Below are 20670 nucleotides of genomic sequence, written 5' to 3' on the forward strand. Positions count from 1 at the left end.
CAACAGAAGCAGGAATGGTGGCAGATGAGGTGGCTGCAGCTCGTGGGCCACAAGCCTCATCCTTGCAGATGTGGCGTGCCATGTGGGACCACATTTTAATGATGCCATCTTCGCTTGCCCTGAGACACATGTTGCAGAATACTGTGAGGATGGCAGAGTGGATCACAGCTGTGGCAGTATTTGCTTGTCAACTGTAGTGTAACAACTGGTACGGCTTCTGACATCAAATGTAACAACTATGACGGCTTATGACACTAAATGTAACAGTTGTGTTACTAAATGTGACTCAATGTAACTGGGTTTTCTCTTTGGATACTGTCAATTGTCAGGGTGAAAATATTAAATAAATTAACTTTTCTCTCTTAATAACATGTGGGCAGGGTGGGTTCTTCCTTGGCTCGGGTATGAGGTCGAATGAAACATCATTTTTACATAAGTTAACTTTTATTGAAAGTTTCGTACAACTGTATCTTACTGGGACGTTCTGGTTCGGAGAGCGGCAGCCGTGTCGTTTGCGTAGCCTTCTGCTGCGACAGCGGCGGCGGCGGCGGCGTCTGATTACGCGTAGCGGTGTGTATCCCGTGTCGCCGTCTCGCCCAGCTGACCGGAGACGCGCAGCGCGAGGTGGCCCGTTTAATTATTGCGAGCGACGTCGTGCATCGGATGGTGATACCTTGAATGTGGCGTCCCAGTGTTTCTCTTCTCTAAGCGGCCGCGTGTGTTGTGCGTCGACCAGCGGAGCGGCGCGGCGGTGGAAGGCCAGTGTCCCGAACTCGAACCACGGACTCCCGCTTGCCAGTCTTCGGCTGTCAGGTCTTCATCCCAGCTCACAGGTAACTACTGATGTGAGGCCGTCTCCTTCCCGTCCTCACGAGTCACCCGGGTATGTAAAAACCAGACTTCCAATACCTTTTAACTTCTGTCTTCTGGCGCCGCGGCTGCTGCTTGCTATTCCATTACAGCGGCGGACTTGGTGCGTCTGTGCATGATGCAGTCTCTTCTTGCATGACGGTCTTCAGCACCGAAACTGACTGAAAGCTACTGCTACTCTTCTTTTCTTCCTTCGTCTCTCGTCTTCGTCTCCGTCTGTCTTCATCTGTCTTCATCTGTCGTCATCTCTCTTCAACTCTCGGGCCTACCGCGTCTCGCGTATTTATTCACTTCAGTTCACTGGAGGTGAACGACTTCACGGCCATTGCCTCTTCTGTCACGTTGAAAAGCTTCTCGAAGAATCTTCTTGACCTGGGTCATTGGCTCTTGGAATGTAGCCGAGGGCCTTTGCTCATGCGACAACTTAGAAACACGTGAGGCGGTCGGGCGATGCCCTGACGGCTGAATCGACAGCGCCCGCTTATGTGGAACTCGCTGACTCCACGGTCATTGTTTCTTCTGTTCTGCCCGCTGAATGCCAGTATGTAACTCTCTAAACTAAACCAAGTTTTCCATTTATATTCTACTTTCTTAGTTCACTTTGATTTCACTAATTTATTTACTTAATTAACACTCAACATTCCTCCACCCTTCGGAGAAATTCGCCCTCGAATTTACCACTCAACATTCCTCCACTCTTCACACGGAAAAAGCACAAGCACCGAAAACTCTCGACTTAGAAGATTGCACACGCTTCACATTAAGTACGTGGAAAATACTTTATCACTTTACAAAAGCACTGTACGGTCATGAATCACATAGTTCTTACATAAATGGTTGTAATAAGTGTAACAAATCTTGATGACAATGAATAAACTAAAAACAGATTTTGCACTTAGAAAATTACATAGCACAGCTGTTTAATCTACCCTGTACTAATGCAAGAATATCTATTCTACAGTATTGTTTATTTTAACAAGAGACTGTTTAATAAAGAATGAAGTACAATAAACAAAATTAATGCACTAATGCTCAAAAGTAACTGCTGAAGTACACCAGTTAAGAGTGTGGTATCCAGTTAACAGGGATTTGATGAAGTGGTATATTATTATTTGGCTTATTTTTTCGTCTTAAATAACAGGAAACTGTACAAAGCAGAAACACCAACACAAAGGTTCCAGATATACCCGTTCCTAGCATTATAATTTTAGTTTTGTGTTCACCTTTTAATTTTAAGACCTGTTGCATCATAACATTGGCATCAATTTTGCCTTGCTGTGAGTTTATGAACATATCTAATGACTTCAGAAGGGAACTGTCAAGGGAGTCATTGAGGTAGGACAGGTTTTGTGTAGGAAATGCTTGCATGGCGTTGTCTGAAAAAAGCAAACATGGTTATAGACCTACGAACCTAGTAAAAACAAAAATAAGGAAAACAGGAAATACATTGTTAACTACAAGATCTACATGTTTCTACGTTCAACTTTTTTTTTTAAATAAACCATTATCATTTATTATTTATTTACATTTGTATACTATCCACAGTCTACTGAGATTCCACTAGGACATTCGCACTCTCGATCGAAGATTGTATGGTGCCATGTCCGTATGTTGTGCTGGCGTGGCCACTCTTTTTCCTTTACGGGAACTTCCTCCACCCTTCGGAAAAGCAGACACTATTGTTGAAGGAATTACATCTGGAGCGCCCTTAAAAGGTTTTAAACGACTTGCATGGACAATGGTAGTTCGGGTGGGCAGTTGCAATTTAACGTTAACTGGTGACGTGATCTCAATAATTTGATAAGGACCTCTGTAGTTTGTTACAAATTTCTTCGTTTTTCCTTTAGCTATGTAAGGAGTTGAAAGCATAACCCACTGACCGATTTTGTAATTAGGATATTTAGCTTGGGTATTACCTAATCTTTCCTGTCGTTCCAAAGCCTTTGTATTAGATTTTTGAACCTTTTTCCATACCTCCTTCATCATTCGACTGAAATCTCTTACTGTTTCTCCGACTTTTCCGTTTTTCTGCCTGATTACATCAAAAGGGGACGGCATTTTTTTCCCATAGACCACTTCATAAGGTGACATGCCAGTTGCTTCATGCGTTTTGGCGTTGTATACCGACACGATTATTGGTAAATACGTATCCCAATTAGAATGTTGTTCGTTAATATAATAACTAAGCATCTTGCCAATTGTCCGATGAACTCTTTCTGTGCGCCCGTTGCACTGAGGGTGTAACGGAGTTGTGCGTAATTTGCGTATTTTTAATAAGTGGCATAGCTGTTTCATTAATTCAGACATAAAATTAGATCCCTGATCTGTGATAATAGCTTCAGGTACTCCAAATTTAAGTATCCAGTTGTTAACTAAAGCTTGGGCAACTGTATTTGCTTGCTGATCTGGGAGACTCACCATAGCTAGATAGCGTGAAAAGTGATCTATAATTGTAAGGACATACTTATTACCAGCAGGTGTTTTATGAAATGGCCCGTAGAGATCGACTCCGCAGATTTGAAATGGACATGAAGCCTCGGGGAGCCTCTGTAAGGGTATTTTTGAACGAGAAAGTTCAGCTCTTTGTGCGCACGCAACGCAATTACGAACGTACTGCGCAACATCCTGCTTTCTGGTTTGCCACCAAAATCGTTCTGCTACTCGTCTTTCGGTTGTCCTCTGTCCACCGTGTCCTGCAAGGATATGATCGTGGGCCTCTGCCATTATTTCTTGTCTAAGGTGTTGGGGAACAACAATTCGCGGTCCAAGTTTTGTTTTACGGCATAATACACCATCTTCAAAGCAAAATTGTTTTTGAGTTGCGTATTTTTTACATTCTGTATCCTCATCTTGTGCCTTTCTCCAGTCCTCAGTATCTCGGCCTGTTGCTTCCAAAAGTGCTATTTTCCGACTTAGGCAATCTGCATTCGTGTGCTTTTTGCCTGGTTTATGGATAACTTCAAAATCCATTTCGGAAAGACATAGGGCCCAACGGGTAAGACGACTAGATGGATCCTTTAATCCAAGCAACCATTTTAAAGCTGCGTGGTCTGTAATGACCTTGAATTTTCTACCATACAAGTAGCATTTAAAGTATTTGATACCATAAATAACACTTAACAATTCTTTCTCCGTTGTGGAATAATTTCTTTCTGCCGTTGTTAGTTGTCTCGAAGCATAGGCTATGGGGTGTTCCGTGCCATTAATATTCTGACTCAAAACAACTCCTACTGAATGACCACTTGCGTCACAGGATAAAATAAATTCTTTATTGTAATCTGGGTAGGCTAATACAGGACTGTGTGTTAACTTATCTTTAAGGGTTTGAAATGCAGATTCACAATCTTCAGACCAATGAAATTTTGCACCCTTTTTCAACAATTGGGTTAAGGGTCGGGCAATTTCAGCAAAATTTTGAATATATTTTCGGTAATACGATGCGAGACCAATGAAACTTTGTACTTCCTTAACGCGTTGTGGTGTTGGGAAGTCCTTAACTGCCGAAATTAATCGAGGATCTGTTTTAATTCCTTTTTCACTAATGACATGCCCTAGGTATGTAACCTCTGTCAATGCAAAACTACATTTTTCCATATTTAATGTTAATTTAGCTTTTCTAAGTCTCTGAAAAACATTACGCAGACGCACAGCATGTTCATTAATGTCTCTGGAGAATACAATAATATCGTCTAGATATACACAACATTGCTGAGTTTTGAGTCCTCGCAATACTCCATCGAGTAGTCTTTGAAAAGTTGCTGGTGCATTTTTCAAACCGAAAGGCATTCTTTTAAATTGCCAATGGCCTCCAGGGGTAGAAAATGCTGTTTTATGCCTATCTTCAGGTGCAACTTCCAATTGATGATATCCGCTACGTAAATCGATTGTTGAAAAGTATTTACTGTTACCCAAACTGTCAATGATATCTGTAATGTTTGGAAGAGGATAAACATCTGAGATAGTTTGTTTGTTAAGGTGTCTGTAGTCACAACAAAATCTATATCGTTTCGTACCGTCGGGAGACTTCTTTGGAATAATTACGATATTTGAATTATAAGGCGAATCAGAATATTCTATAATTCCATCTTTTAGATGCTGTTCTATAAATTCATCCAGTACTGGCTGTAAGTGATGCGCAACTCTATAAGGCTTCCTATAAACTGGGGGGCTATTTCCTGTTGGGATCCTATGCTGTGTGATGTCTGTTGCTGGCAATGGACCTTCTGCATTAAATAAATCTTGGAACTCAACTAAAACTGCTTCTATCGTGTCTCTATCATTTCCTTTCAAATGCTCAATCTTCTGGCGCAATGCGGTTTTATAGGCGTCTGGTTTCTGACCATCATTAATATCTGACCAAATGAAATCTTCTTCTTCAAAAGTACTGACTGTAGCTACTAATATTCCCTTATGCAACTCTTTGTCCTCCACTCCGAAATTGTCAATATGTACCGGTACTTTTCTTTCTCCCTCAACGTCTTGAACCCGTACAACACTCCTACGTACAAAACAATGTGATACATCTAATTCCTCATTTTCCTCTAATGGCTCTATTAGACACACTGTATCTGTAGGTACTTCGTGGTCAACGGTCATCCAGAGAAGTTTTCCTGAGCCAGATGGTATCTGATCCCGCGAATCAACCTTCAAGGACGTTGCACGCAGTATAGTTGATTTCGCCTTCCGGTTGGGGAAATCTTGCGGCAGAGGGCCCTTTGCAGCGGTGTCACCTAGCTGAAACACTATTCCGCTAAGTTCTACAGTTTGCTGTCTGAGGTCGATTTTAGCGTGATGTTTATTCAGGAAATCCAACCCTAGGATCGCGTCGTACCCGTCAGTTACCTTTGTTACCACTTCTACATCTTCCTGAAATTGTACACCGTGAATATAGAAAATCAATGATGTACATCCTAATGACTTCACTGTACCTCCTCCTACTCCACTCAATCTATACCTTGGAGGGTCATATTTTTTTTCTCCCATACATTCATTACTTACTATCGATACGTTTGCGCCTGTATCCACCAGTATCTTTGCCTCTTTATCCTGTATGGTAGCAGATAACCAGCATTCCGCCTTCACATTCGCCTTAATGGCATGAAATTTTATTGGGAACGCCTGGCGGCGGCTCCGACATTCCCGTCTGAGTTTCACTGATTTCTATTTCCAAAAACTTTCTTAGACCTGCATTCCTTGAATGTGTGACCTGTTCTTTGACAATTAGTGCATTGAGGTTGTCTGCAATTTTTTGCTATATGTCCCTGTCGATCGCACCTAAAACATCGTACTCCTGCTGAAAATATATTTCGCTTCTCCTTGTATCTGGTGGCAATGTCAATTTCTTCAAAAGCTGTTGCCACAGATACAGCTTCTGCTAAATTTTTAGGAAACTCTGCCCTGACACGACGGGACGTTTCAGGAGGTAACCCACGTAAAAATGTATCCAGAGCTCTATTTTCTGCCTCTTGTAAAATAACTTTATTTGCTTCATCACTAGTTGTCAACTGATAGGTGTTAACATTAACTTTTCTAATCCTATCTACAAAGCTTTCTAACGACTCGTTTTGCCTCTGAGTGATAGTGTTTAACTGTTCCCTATAAAATCTACAGCTGTTCTGTTTTTGAAAACGTTTAAGCAATCCTTTCTTCAATTCCTCAAATGTTGGAGCATTCCGTAATTCTTCATGGTATAAGACGTGTGCTTTAGCCTCTCCTGTCAATCTTAACTTTGTCATTTGTAAGAGCTGTTCATCTGACCATGATCCTAACTTTGCAGCTGCTACTAAATCATCAAAAAAGGCTGTTATGTCCTCGCCAGGTTTACCTGAAAAAGGATTTACTAAGGCTGCTGCTGAGGAATCTAGGGTGGGAGGGATTGAATTGGTTTGCCTAACCTCACTCAACTGTTTAAATAATGTATTATTATCATTTTTAAGCTGTGCTATTTGATTAACTAAGCTCTGAATAGCTTCCTCAGTAGAAACCGCTTGTGGTGCTGACTCTGACTTTGTACGATTTCGTGTCATCATTTTACAAACTGTTAGTTACACAATCTTCCTATACTGAATTTAAAAGATGTTTAAATATTTCCGACAAACTCTTAAAATCATGAGAGAAAATACACTTCTAAATAAAGAAAATATTACGACTGCTATGCAAACCTCTATCCCTTCACACATTAAACAATACTAACTGGGGACCTTTAGTGACTGTCATTCACACCTCATATTGAGCCAAGGGTTTTTTCTCTGACACCAATTGTAACAACTGGTACGGCTTCTGACATCAAATGTAACAACTATGACGGCTTATGACACTAAATGTAACAGTTGTGTTACTAAATGTGACTCAATGTAACTGGGTTTTCTCTTTGGATACTGTCAATTGTCAGGATGAAAATATTAAATAAATTAACTTTTCTCTCTTAATAACATGTGGGCAGGGTGGGTTCTTCCTTGGCTCGGGTATGAGGTAGAATGAAACATCATTTTTACATAAGATAACTTTTATTGAAAGTTTCGTACAACTGTATCTTACTGGGACGTTCTGGTTCGGAGAGCGGCAGCCGTGTCGTTTGCGTAGCCTTCTGCTGCGACAGCGGCGGCGGCGGCGGCGTCTGATTACGCGTAGCGGTGTGTATCCCGTGTCGCCGTCTCGCCCAGCTGACCGGAGACGCGCAGCGCGAGGTGGCCCGTTTAATTATTGCGAGCGACGTCGTGCATCGGATGGTGATACCTTGAATGTGGCGTCCCAGTGTTTCTCTTCTCTAAGCGGCCGCGTGTGTTGTGCGTCGACCAGCGGAGCGGCGCGGCGGTGGAAGGCCAGTGTCCCGAACTCGAACCACGGACTCCCGCTTGCCAGTCTTCGGCTGTCAGGTCTTCATCCCAGCTCACAGGTAACTACTGATGTGAGGCCGTCTCCTTCCCGTCCTCACGAGTCACCCGGGTATGTAAAAACCAGACTTCCAATACCTTTTAACTTCTGTCTTCTGGCGCCGCGGCTGCTGCTTGCTATTCCATTACAGCGGCGGACTTGGTGCGTCTGTGCATGATGCAGTCTCTTCTTGCATGACGGTCTTCAGCACCGAAACTGACTGAAAGCTACTGCTACTCTTCTTTTCTTCCTTCGTCTCTCGTCTTCGTCTCCGTCTGTCTTCATCTGTCTTCATCTGTCGTCATCTCTCTTCAACTCTCGGGCCTACCGCGTCTCGCGTATTTATTCACTTCAGTTCACTGGAGGTGAACGACTTCACGGCCATTGCCTCTTCTGTCACGTTGAAAAGCTTCTCGAAGAATCTTCTTGACCTGGGTCATTGGCTCTTGGAATGTAGCCGAGGGCCTTTGCTCATGCGACAACTTAGAAACACGTGAGGCGGTCGGGCGATGCCCTGACGGCTGAATCGACAGCGCCCGCTTATGTGGAACTCGCTGACTCCACGGTCATTGTTTCTTCTGTTCTGCCCGCTGAATGCCAGTATGTAACTCTCTAAACTAAACCAAGTTTTCCATTTATATTCTACTTTCTTAGTTCACTTTGATTTCACTAATTTATTTACTTAATTAACACTCAACAGTAGGGAAAGAATAGCGAAAAAATAAATACACATGTTACAAACTCCCCTGCTGCTGATGCAAAGGAAGAAAGAAAACCAATTATATATATGCTACAAAAATAAATATGGGTACATAAATTACCCAAAGCAGTGGTGATGCCATCCTGCCTCCACAATAATACCACATAACAAATGTCAAGAGAGTTCATCTCGTGAGTGAGATTCAGGGAGCCATAGCTCCTGCTCCATTTCTTCCACCCACTGTGGCATCTCCATGTACGCACTAGCATGAAGCCCGTGGTCTAGCTCACTAATATCGCCTACAGCAACAAGAACATACTAATTCAAAAACAGTATACAGCACTATGGAAAAAAATTATGAAAGGAATATGGACTTAAAAGGCATCTGCAATAGATTCATCGAGAGTGGTGTAACGCAACCCTTGACCTCCTCTGAATCACCTACGACGACAAGAACATACTGATTTAAAAACATGTACAAATGCACAAGTTACTACACCACGAAAAATGTTAACGGGAACACATACACACATGGTGGAACCATCATTGGAGGCTGCTCCAGCAGTTGTACAGCACCAACCTCTGACTATGGCCTGCTTTCTGTCAGAATCCAACTATTGGTCAGGCTCATTCAGCATTTCAGGAATGATGCTATAACGACAAGGAAACTTTTTCTAGAAAAAATGTATTACTGGATTGATAAACTTCGAAATCTGAAAACATAAACACTATTAAATTTTTTTAATGAAAACTTGCTGCAAAATATATGAACACTTGCTACTAAATCCGTTTTAACGAAATCTGAACACCCAGAGCAACGAAATATCGAAAATATACAACGAAATCTGAAGACTCAAAGCAATGAACACATGCTGATTCGATAAACACTTACTATGAAAATATGTGTTTAATGGAAATTCCTCCCAGCACTGCCTTTGACATTTTGTGCTGCCACTAATGCTGCTGATGGTGCTTGAATATTCATATTTCTTCATGGTAGCGTTAGATGATAACACGGCGAAAGAGGTGGACGGATACAATAATGACGATGACAACTGAACATAGTCACAGACTTGAGCCGAATGTAGATGACAGTGGAGGCGGTGTGACTTGTATAGACTGAAGCGCTGCCCACTAATTTGGCGGGAACTAATACAAACGCTTATACATGGGAGAATACTGGTCAGTAGTATCGGACACTTTAGATTTTGTTGTCCCACAGAACTCAGGTGAAGAAATAACCAGTCGTTATTCCTCCAGCAGTGGCTCCGTCAACGATCAGCTGTCCTTCCAGAAAAACCTATTGTCGATTACCTCAGAGCCTTTGTGAAATCATCTATCTATAGTCATTTTCACAAGGTCCACGTTCCAGCAATGCCTTTTTCGGTGTTCACCAGTCTTCCCTCAAAACCCAGTTGTTGGCTACATCAGAGATGGCACAATCCCCTCCGGGACAAAATCAATGGCTCTGAGCACTATGGGACTTAACTTCTGAGGTCATCAGTCCCCTAGAACTTAGAACTGCTTAAACCTAACCAACCTAAGGACATCACAAACATCCATGCCCGAGGCAGGATTCGAACCTGCGACCGTAGCGGTCGCGCGGTTCCAGACTGTAGCACCTAGAACCGCTCGGCCACTCCGGCCGGCCCTCCGGGACAGGTGTTATTCACAAGGTCAACGTTCCAGGAATGTCTGGCAATGTTCTACAGTCCACATTGGAAAAACCAGCTGGTGGTTACATCAAAACTAAGGTCTGCATCCTGGTGTTTGCCATACAAATTTTTTGGAGCCTTTGGAGCAAGTCCTTGTATGTTTGTGGAGACAAGAAACGAATCGTTCTTCGTCAGACTTTCTAGGATTGCCTTTGAAGCTGCTGCTACGGTTCCGCTGGTGGTTCAAAAGGAAAGAGGATAGAGGGTCCTTCAGACAAAATGCAGGAAGTATATTGTTAAGTGAGCACTCTTTCGAGGCATGTCTTTGATGAAATCGGTGCAAGATGACAGACCACATCAAAGTGAGGCGAGTACAATGGCCAAAAGACGGCGCTTCAAGTCTGCCGACTGTTAACGTAATAATAAAAAAGAAGAAAAGAAAAAAAATCTGCCCCACAATTACTGGTCGTGATCCCAGCACACAGGGAGACATTATCTGTCTAGGAAGGCTGTGGAGTAGCCACCAAATGTGTGAACGTTTTGCTCTGGGAAATTCACTTAACGAAATGCAGCTGGAAAGCTACCTGCAAAGAACTATGCCCCAGTGCATGTCTCCAGAGGGTTACAGCTGTTCACAGACCGAAGTGCGCTGGTGGCTCTGGTGGCTCCCAGCTGTCAGCTGCCGTGACATTGGCCTACGATGTGCTGTCCTCTGATGGTTGCACACAGAATTATATCATTAACCCACCTGGTGACAACGCAGGCAGATGTAGTGTGGCAGCGAGCAGGACCTACGTGTTTCGTGTCTGCTTTATAACACAAAAGGAGAGCTCTGCTCCCATGGAAGATGCAAGTGTTCCACTTTGCGTGTAGTTACGATTTTTTTCTACTGTCTTTAGTAATCGGTGTTGCAATGTTTTTAACTATTAATTTTTCGTGACGGTTATGATTTACGGTCAGTTTCTAGATTTGTAGTTAGAGTCAGTTCAGATTTTCGTGATTATTTCTATCTTTGACGGTATTTTTAACTAGTCGTTTTCTGTTATTTATATGATTTAGCATCAAAAAGAGCTTTGTTTTGCCAGATATGTCTCGGCTGACTATATTTAGTGCTACAATTGCAGTCTGTGGAGGCGTTATTATCTGCAATGAGTGTTTTATGTTGATGTTGGTGCAAATTTCGAGACTGTATCACATCCACAATAGAAAAAAGTGATATTATTGAGTATTTAATTACTTTCTGATAAGTTCATAACTTTTTCAAAGTATTTTTGCAACACTTACAACTTCCAAAATTAAATAAAAAGCAGAGAATGATAAGCTTTTGCTGTGAGACGCAGAGATCCTTAGTTATGTCTCCAGCAAACTGATTAAATAGAAAATATGCAAACTGAATTTCTTAAATAAACAGTATATCCTCTGCAGTGTAATTGATGTTTATTTCAATTTCGTGTCGTGAGATCCTTCCAGTTCAACTGTTCAGCGCAGATTGAGCGATTATTTCCACCAATATTTTTTCAGGAGGAGTGGGGACAAGGGAGGGGGAAGGTTGGGGATTTTCCAGATAGGTAAGGGAGAAATTAATTGTTGTTGAATTAATTAATTAATTTGATATCAGTTTGATATCACAACTGTCCCTGCACCACCCTTAGCCCACTACTTATGTAGCTCGTTAACAGTTAATCATAACAGTACGTAGCTATGACACACTCCACCAGTATATTATCATGCAAGACCAGGAAAAAAATTTTGTTGAAACTGTACAATGAGATATAAGATAATACTTATCGAAACAAAGATAGATCCTTACATTAATTGATAGAATAATTTACTGTAATTGTAACGTTCTTAGTAGCCATAAAACATACATGAGTAATATATACACCTTCGATAACGGTAGAAATACACTCCTGGAAATTGAAATAAGAACACCGTGAATTCATTGTCCCAGGAAGGGGAAACTTTATTGACACATTCCTGGGGTCAGATACATCACATGATCACACTGACAGAACCACAGGCACATAGACACAGGCAACAGAGCATGCACATTGTCGGCACTAGTACAGTGTTTATCCACCTTTCGCAGCAATGCAGGCTGCTATTCTCCCATGGAGACGATCGTAGAGATGCTGGATGTAGTCCTGTGGAACGGCTTGCCATGCCATTTCCACCTGGCGCCTCAGTTGGACCAGCGTTCGTGCTGGACGTGCAGACCGCGTGAGACGACGCTTCATCCAGTCCCAAACATGCTCAATGGGGGACAGATCCGGAGATCTTGCTGGCCAGGGTAGTTGACTTACACCTTCTAGAGCACGTTGGGTGGCACGGGATACATGCGGACGTGCATTATCCTGATGGAACAGCAAGTTCCCTTGCCGGTCTAGGAATGGTAGAACGATGGGTTCGATGACGGTTTGGATGTACCGTGCACTATTCAGTGTCCCCTCGACGATCACCAGTGGTGTACGGCCAGTGTAGGAGATCGCTCCCCACACCATGATGCCGGGTGTTGGCCCTGTGTGCCTCGGTCGTATGCAGTCCTGATTGTGGCGCTCACCTGCACGGCGCCAAACACGCATACGACCATCATTGGCACCAAGGCAGAAGCGACTCTCATCGCTGAAGACGACACGTCTCCATTCGTCCCTCCATTCACGCCTGTCGCGACACCACTGGAGGCGGGCTGCACGATGTTGGGGCGTGAGCGGAAGACGGCCTAACGGTGTGCGGGACCGTAGCCCAGCTTCATGGAGACGGTTGCGAATGGTCCTCGCCGATACCCCAGGAGGAACAGTGTCCCTAATTTGCTGGGAAGTGGCGGTGCGGTCCCCTACGGCACTGCGTAGGATCCTACGGTCTTGGCGTGCATCCGTGCGTCGCTGCGGTCCTGTCCCAGGTCGACGGGCACGTGCACCTTCCGCCGACCACTGGCGACAACATCGATGTACTGTGGAGACCTCACGCCCCACGTGTTGAGCAATTCGGCGGTACGTCCACCCGGCCTCCCGCAGGCCCACTATACGCCCTCGCTCAAAGTCCGTCAACTGCACATACGGTTCACGTCCACGCTGTCGCGGCATGCTACCAGTGTTAAAGACTCCGATGGAGCTCCGTATGCCACGGCAAACTGGCTGACACTGACGGCGGCGGTGCACAAATGCTGCGCAGCTAGCGCCATTCGACGGCCAACACCGCGGTTCCTGGTGTGTCCGCTGTGCCGTGCGTGCGATCATTGCCTGTACAGCCCTCTCGCAGTGTCCGGAGCAAGTATGGTGGGTCTGACACACCGGTGTCAATGTGTTCTTTTTTCCATTTCCAGGAGTGTACTTTCATTTTGTATTGAGGAGGTAATAAGGTGAGCAGAAAAATCTCCAAAATGGATGTAACTGACAATCAATCGATTTATGACATAATAGTTCTAGTACCTAAGGCCAAACACAGTTTGTCTTCTGAGAATCCTCTTGTTGTTGAAGGCATCAGCAAAAAATGTCTTGGAATGTCATTTAGCAGATTCTAAGTCGTCCCACTGGTAAAACGTAATTATATGAGTTAAGGAAAATGATCTATATGTGACTGCTCAGTTTTTCTTGTATCATTACCAGACTTGGCGGCCACTTAATGACGCTACAAGGTAATAGAAAATCCTTTCCGATTCTATACTCCTCTATTACGTCTGAGGTTTCTGATTTTCAGAGAACATCGAACTGAACCATTTGGAAACCAGTTCAGTAAAACACATTGCTGTATTGCATCAATCCGGAATTTAACAGACTGATTAGAAAACTGGCTGCTTCATTTTCATTTACTATTCACTCTTTCATTCGATTACCGTGCGAAACAACGCCACCGTAGCATTAAAAGTCAATAGATATTACTTTATGATAAAAATACATTACGCAAGTGCTCTTTATGTAGTAATTGATATTAAAATGTGTATGAACACATACTTATTAACCTAAAGCGAAATACTTGCCTACATACTTGGTATCTGCAGAGATACACTGCCTACCGTCCTTAAGGTTGCATTCAGTGCTAGACACATACCCTAAATAAATGCCGAACGAATAACTAAAAATGGAACGTACTTTAACTAGAACAATGTATGTCTCCAAATATTAAAAGAAAAGAACCTATGTGTCAGGGATGCTGTGCTGTAGAAAGACGTGGGAAACTAAGTTGACTGATAATGCTAATAACGAATGACAAGATCCTCCGCAGAAGTGGAAAAGAAAGGGAGATATGGAATAGATAAGATGGGCTGGTAGGACACGTGTTGAGGCATCAGAGCACTTGCGGGAGCTGTAAAGGGTTCAAACAGTAGAGGAAAACAGAGATTGGGAAATATCCAACAAATAAGTGAGAATGTTTAGTGCAAGTGCTACTTCTAGATGAGAACGTTGGCTGAGGACAGGAAGTCGTGGTGCTTCGCGTCAAACCGGTCGGAAGACTGATGACAGAAAAAGGTGTCAATCTTCTTTCCTCTTTAATTTCACGTAGTATGTACCTCAACATTGGCTCTGCCTACTCACTCTTCAGTCTTCTTCCTTATTATCCTTTTTCAAAAGCTACTATTGTCTTCTTTTCTATACCATCTGCCGCTTCACTTCTGCAAGGCTACACTCTATACAAATACCTTCAGGAATGACTTACCAGTGCTTAGATTTACGTTCGATGGTAATTGATTTCTTTATTTTAGGAATGCCTTTCTTCCTCTAGCCAGTCTTCATTTTGTATCCTCTGTATTTCGACAATCATTACTTACTTTGCTTCCTAAATTACAGAACTCGTCTGCTACATTCATTGTCGGATTTCCAAATCCAATTCCCTAAGAACTGCATGATTTAATTATATTGCATTACACTTCCCTCTTTACCATCTCCGTCAGAATTAGAATGACATCGGCGAACCCTGAAGTTTTATTTCTTCCACCTGAACTTTAATATCCTTCCGAAAATGTTTTACTGCTGTCCGCCATACCGCCTGAATAATACCAGCGATAAGTAACGTCACTGTCACACTCCCTTCTAAACTGCTGCATTTCGTCCATGACTGCATAACTTGCAGATAACTTTGACTCCTTGCATTTTAACTCTGTATCTTCAGAACTTCAAAGAGAAAATAACTGTCAACGTTGTCAAAAGCACGCCAAGTGTAAATGTCCCGAAACAGCTTTCTCTGAGTTTACAAGTGCTATAAAAACACAGTTTGTCTTTCTCAGTAGTCCTTCTAAGAGCACGACATTTTTATTTTAAGAAAAATTTTTTGCTGCACTAGTAATTTATTTACTCGTAGTGATCCAAGTAACACGACGAGCTCGTTTCGGCATTATGCCATTTTCATCTGTGCAGATGATGTTATATGTATAATATTGTTTCTTGCGTTTCTATGTCTAGGTATGGCACCTAATGCTTACGTCATAGCTTGTACGACGTTGTCGATATGGCATCTTCGAGTTTAAATGTCGGTTTGATGGTAAGATGAGATAATGTAGTTTGATAGTGATTTTCTGCTTCATTCTCGTTTTTCTCCGAGACTTTTAAGACGTTCACCATGTTCATTTTTAGACTAAGTGGTGTGGCATATTTCCCTAGGTTTCCCTTCATGTTGTATGTATGAATTTCCTTTCTAGACGGGCTGCAGCTTGCATGAGGTCAAAGAACGACATATTTTAAGTACAAGTATTTCGCTGCACTAGTTATTTATTCACTTGTAATGATACAACTTACAAGACGAGCTCGTTTCGGCATTTTGCCATTATCATTTGCACCTGTGAAGTCATACGGTCAGCATTGCCTCCCGAGTTGCTAGATTTCTCCAAAAGCCGATCTGGTCTTCCACTATAAAATCATTATTTTCAGTTCGAGGGGTTCTTCCTCTCCACGCTAATCATTCCTTAATAACCAACTACTCCTACCTACATTCATTTGAACCAACTTATTGTTCTCAGGCCTTCGTTTCCCTTCCATCCCCCCCCCATCTCACCCCCTCCCCCCCTCAACCGCCCCACACATGCATTTTGCATTGATTATTAAATTATGACGCAGGATGTGTCCTGCCTACTGACCTATTCTTTTAGTCAAGTTGTGTCACAAATTTCCCCAACCATACGATTGTGATATTCATCCTTTATGAAATTTTGTGCAGTACCAGAGAAACGTGGTAGTTAGTGAAAAGATAATTAAACTTTTACATACAGGTTACTTTCCTATTCTCTTCATTGTTTGGAATAACTGCAGGAAATGAGGACATAAACGAAGATTTTTCTAATAATAATGGACAGTGTCTCTGGCAATACCCACCTGATACTTCCCTCCAGAGGCAGCTCCCGAGGCCGACCTGATATCCGGGCCCGCTTCCAGCGCGGCAGCACCGCATGGAACGGGGCCAGACAGTGCGCGAGCCGCCCCTGCCGTAAATAACACCGAGGGAGGCGGCGGCGGCCGCGGGGGCGGTGGCAGGGTTGGGGCAGGCGTCTCATTAGGGCCACGCCCCGTCCGCGCCGTCGTTTGTCTTCATCGCGGAGCAGCTGCGCCAGTATGCCACGGCGGCCCGCGTGACCAGAAACGGAAAACACCTGCTGACCCACAAAGTACCCCAAGTACCGCTGATGGAGGGTTTCTCCTCAAAGTACAGGGGCTCGATTATGTCCTCGGTCTCACTCTGATGATATATTACGGCCATTACGGTTGTCGCCCACGCTCTACATCCGTACTCCATAAGTCACTCCTGAGGGCACGGCGGGCGGTTGTGAATGCCAGCGCCATTCGCGTCCTTCCTTGTCACATTATGCTACTGCTGATAGAGATAACTGCTGCTTACACATCAGTGGCCACACGCGACCACAAAGCCAAACAATAGATTTAGAATTAACGAATTTCTGAAAGTTCTTGTATGGAGTTGAAACTTTTGAAATAATTAGTATAAAAAATAAGAGAATAAGGCTCTTGAACGGTACTGTAAACGAGGGGATAAGTTCATAGCACATCCAGAGGCATCCAGGAAGCGTCAGTTTGATAGTAGTTACATAGAGAAGAAGAGACTTTCACAGGCAAGACTGGCATTGGAGGCCTGCACCACACACATCTTTTGACTGAAGACCACTACGATAACATAAATTTTATTGTTATCAATTGATATTCCATTGATGTTTCATTTGTTTATGTTTCTATTTGTCGAAAAAGGGATCCATAGGTACTGTAGCAAAAAGATACGCGTTAATTTTCAGGTAGTTTTCACCGCTGACTGACACCTTTTCATTAAAGTAGGTGATCAACATGACAAATACCATTTCATTCAAAATGTCTCCAACGCCGTAGATGGATTTATATCCACAGATGTGCTTGGAGGGTGTTGCAGAACAGCGTCAGACATCCTGTGTTAACGTTTATTACTGCTGTCAGTTCAGCGCAACCCAAGCAAGGAAGGTTTACAGTACCTTCAGAGCAAGTTAACAATGAAGTCAAAGCGCTGCTTCCGCATGATTAAGAGCCCTCGTCTACAAAGCACATGAACTACAATATTTCTCAATCTTGGCCGGTTTCTCGCTGAGTTTACTTGTACATCGTAACAGTTAAATTAGTCTCCGTTTGGTGCAATTTTGTGAAAAGTAAAGCACACTGATTTCAAGACGCACGTAGTGGCGTTCGATATAAATAAAATAAGCCGCATCGCAATGTATTGGTCCACACCCGAATAAGCATATCTCTTAACCAACTCATCCCTCTGTTGTTGTTTTCTTTTCTTTTTTTCTTTTTTAATAATCCCAGAATCGTTGAGTTACGCCCATTCTGCACAATTCACTGTTCCGCTAGTTAATCTGGCTACCAAGTGCCACACTTTATTCATTGACTGTTCTTGTATGCATGTTAATTTTAACTATATATTTCGTACAAAACTATTTACTTAGAATATTTTCTTGCATTTCTGTGCTGTGTGAGAAGACGAAACGTACTTGCGTTGTAGAGCAATGTATTTTCCTTCGTCATTCTAACTGGAATCTTCGTTGTGGTTGATATGTTGGACACTTACAGAGCTATAATTCAGTTACAAAGCCGTGATAATGACGTTTGACAGCTGTAGAAGGACTCCGTCTTATCTGCTAGCAGTCCAAGATTGAAATTGATTTCTCCACTCCATGCATAGTTTGACAGTGGTAGGTGTTCGCACGTCACAGCAAAGCTACAAACTGTTCTCATGTGATTCGGCTGCGTCCTACCTCTCCGTTGTGCGGTTTTTTGGGTCTGCACAGACCTCGCCTTCTTCCGGATGCCGCCTGGTGTTTGCCTTCCCCGCAGCTCTGCGACGGAAATCTGAAGAGCGAGCGGCTCTTCCGTATTTCTTCAGTGGACAGTGAGGAACGGGCATGGTGCATCCGTCTGTTTTCAATGCGGCAGTTAGAGTCATCTCCTGGAAGGAGATAGTTTTAGTTTCCCAGAAATTTCTGGACCCTGTTTCTGTCTAATGAGTACAGATGTACCTCTGCGTCTGTCTGGCCTTCAAATCGTCAGAGCAGTGACGGCGCCTCGTCGTGTTGTCGAAGTACTTGGCCGCACTTTGGGGAAGGTTATTGGTTAGTGTAATGCTGTAATGCATAAGTGGCTGATTGCCGAGGATTAGTTTTTTGGAATTCCGACTTGCCTGTCGGAACTGTGGTAGTAATCGAAGTCTTCGTGACTTTACTGCGGATCAGCTGCTTTGTGTCTTGCTTGATGGCGACAGAACCTTGCAGCAGCATAACTGTTAATGTCAAAATGGCTTAAGAACAGTCGCAGTGAACTTAGTTGATGCCTTGACCACCAGATTCTCCTTAACAATGGAGCACATCTACATCTACATCTACATCTACATAATTACTCTGCAATTCACATTTAAGTGCTTGGCAGAGGGTTCGTCGAACCACAATCATACTATCTGTCTACCATTCCACTCCCGAACAGCGCGGGAAAAACGAACACCTAAACCTTTCTGTTCGAGCTCTGATTTCTCTCATTTTATTTTGATGATCATTCCTACCTATGTAGGTTGGGCTCAACAAAATATTTTCGCATTCGGAAGAGAAAGTTGGTGACTGAAATTTCGTAACTAGATCTCGCCGCGACGAAAAACGTCTTTGCTTTAATGACTTCCATCCCAATTCGCGTATCATATCTGCCACACCCTCTCCCCTACTACGTGATAATACAAAACGAGCTGCCCTTTTTTGCACCCTTTCGATGTCCTCCGTCAATCCCACCTGGTAAGGATCCTACACCGCGCAGCAATATTCTAACAGAGGACGAACGAGTGTAGTGTAAGCTGTCTCTTTAGTGGACTTGTTGCATCTTCTAAGTGTCCTGCCAATGAAACGCAACATTTGGCTCGCTTTCCCCACAATATTATCTATGTGATCTTTCCAACTGAAGTTGTTCGTAATTTTAACACCCAGGTACTTAGTTGAATTGACAGCCTTGATAATTGTACTATTTATCGAGTAATCGAATTCCAACGGATTTCTTTTGGAACTCATGTGGATCACCTCACACTTTTCGTTATTTAGCGTCAACTGCCACCTGCCACACCATACAGCAATCTTTTCTAAATCGCTTTGCAACTGATACTGGTCTTCGGATGACCTTACTAGACGGTAAATTACAGCATCATCTGCGAACAACCTAAGAGAACTGCTCAGATTGTCACCCAGGTCATTTATATAGATCAGGAACAGCAGAGGTACCAGGACGCTTCCCTGGAGAACACCCGATATCACTTCAGTTTTACTCGATGATTTGCCGTCTATTACTACGAACTGCGACCTTCCTGACAGGAAATCACGATTCCAGTCGTGCAACTGAGACGATACCCCATAGGCGCGCAGCTTGATTAGAAGTCGCTTGTGAGGAACGGTGTCAAAAGCTTTCCGGAAATCTAGAAATACGGAATCAACTTGAGATCCCCTGTCGATAGCGGCCATTATTTCGTGCGAATAAAGAGCTAGCTGCGTTGCCATGTGACGTGTAAGGGGCGGGGGGTGGGGGGGTGGTTAATGAGGCCACATTGGTACCACATTCCTCCACAATTCTGCCCAAAGCCATCGTGGACGCCTCACACGATGGAAAGGATGTCACCTACACCCCCATCCCTCCCACCCCCACCCACCCAACCCTCCCAAAAACGTGTCACCCTTATCTTGACGCTTCTATGATGGAGGTAAAAACTGCGACGCTCAGCGTTGAAATCATGTGGTTTCTTATTGGTATTTGAAGGAAGCATTTTCATTCCTAGAGAGAGATGCATTCTAAGGCCTTTACGTGTCTACTCTGAGCGGCAGGGTGTCTGAAATGTTTTCCTCAGTCACCTTGAAGAAAACCACTAATTGATTTCATTACTGGACTTCACTGTCATGACCTACATCAAGCGGCGTCAAGAGAAAGGATCACAATTAATTAAGGAGTGGGAAACGACCTTCCCATTGTGTTGGGTTGGTTAGAACTGTGGTGAAATATGGTGCCAATGTGAGGCCATTAACCCATCTTACATCTCACATAAACTTCAGAGCTCTGGCCTTTTCTTCGCAAGTGTCGACACCTTGGT

This window comes from Schistocerca piceifrons, chromosome 4 (assembly GCF_021461385.2).
Source record: "Schistocerca piceifrons isolate TAMUIC-IGC-003096 chromosome 4, iqSchPice1.1, whole genome shotgun sequence".
In the NCBI taxonomy this organism is placed as follows: domain Eukaryota; kingdom Metazoa; phylum Arthropoda; class Insecta; order Orthoptera; family Acrididae; genus Schistocerca; species Schistocerca piceifrons.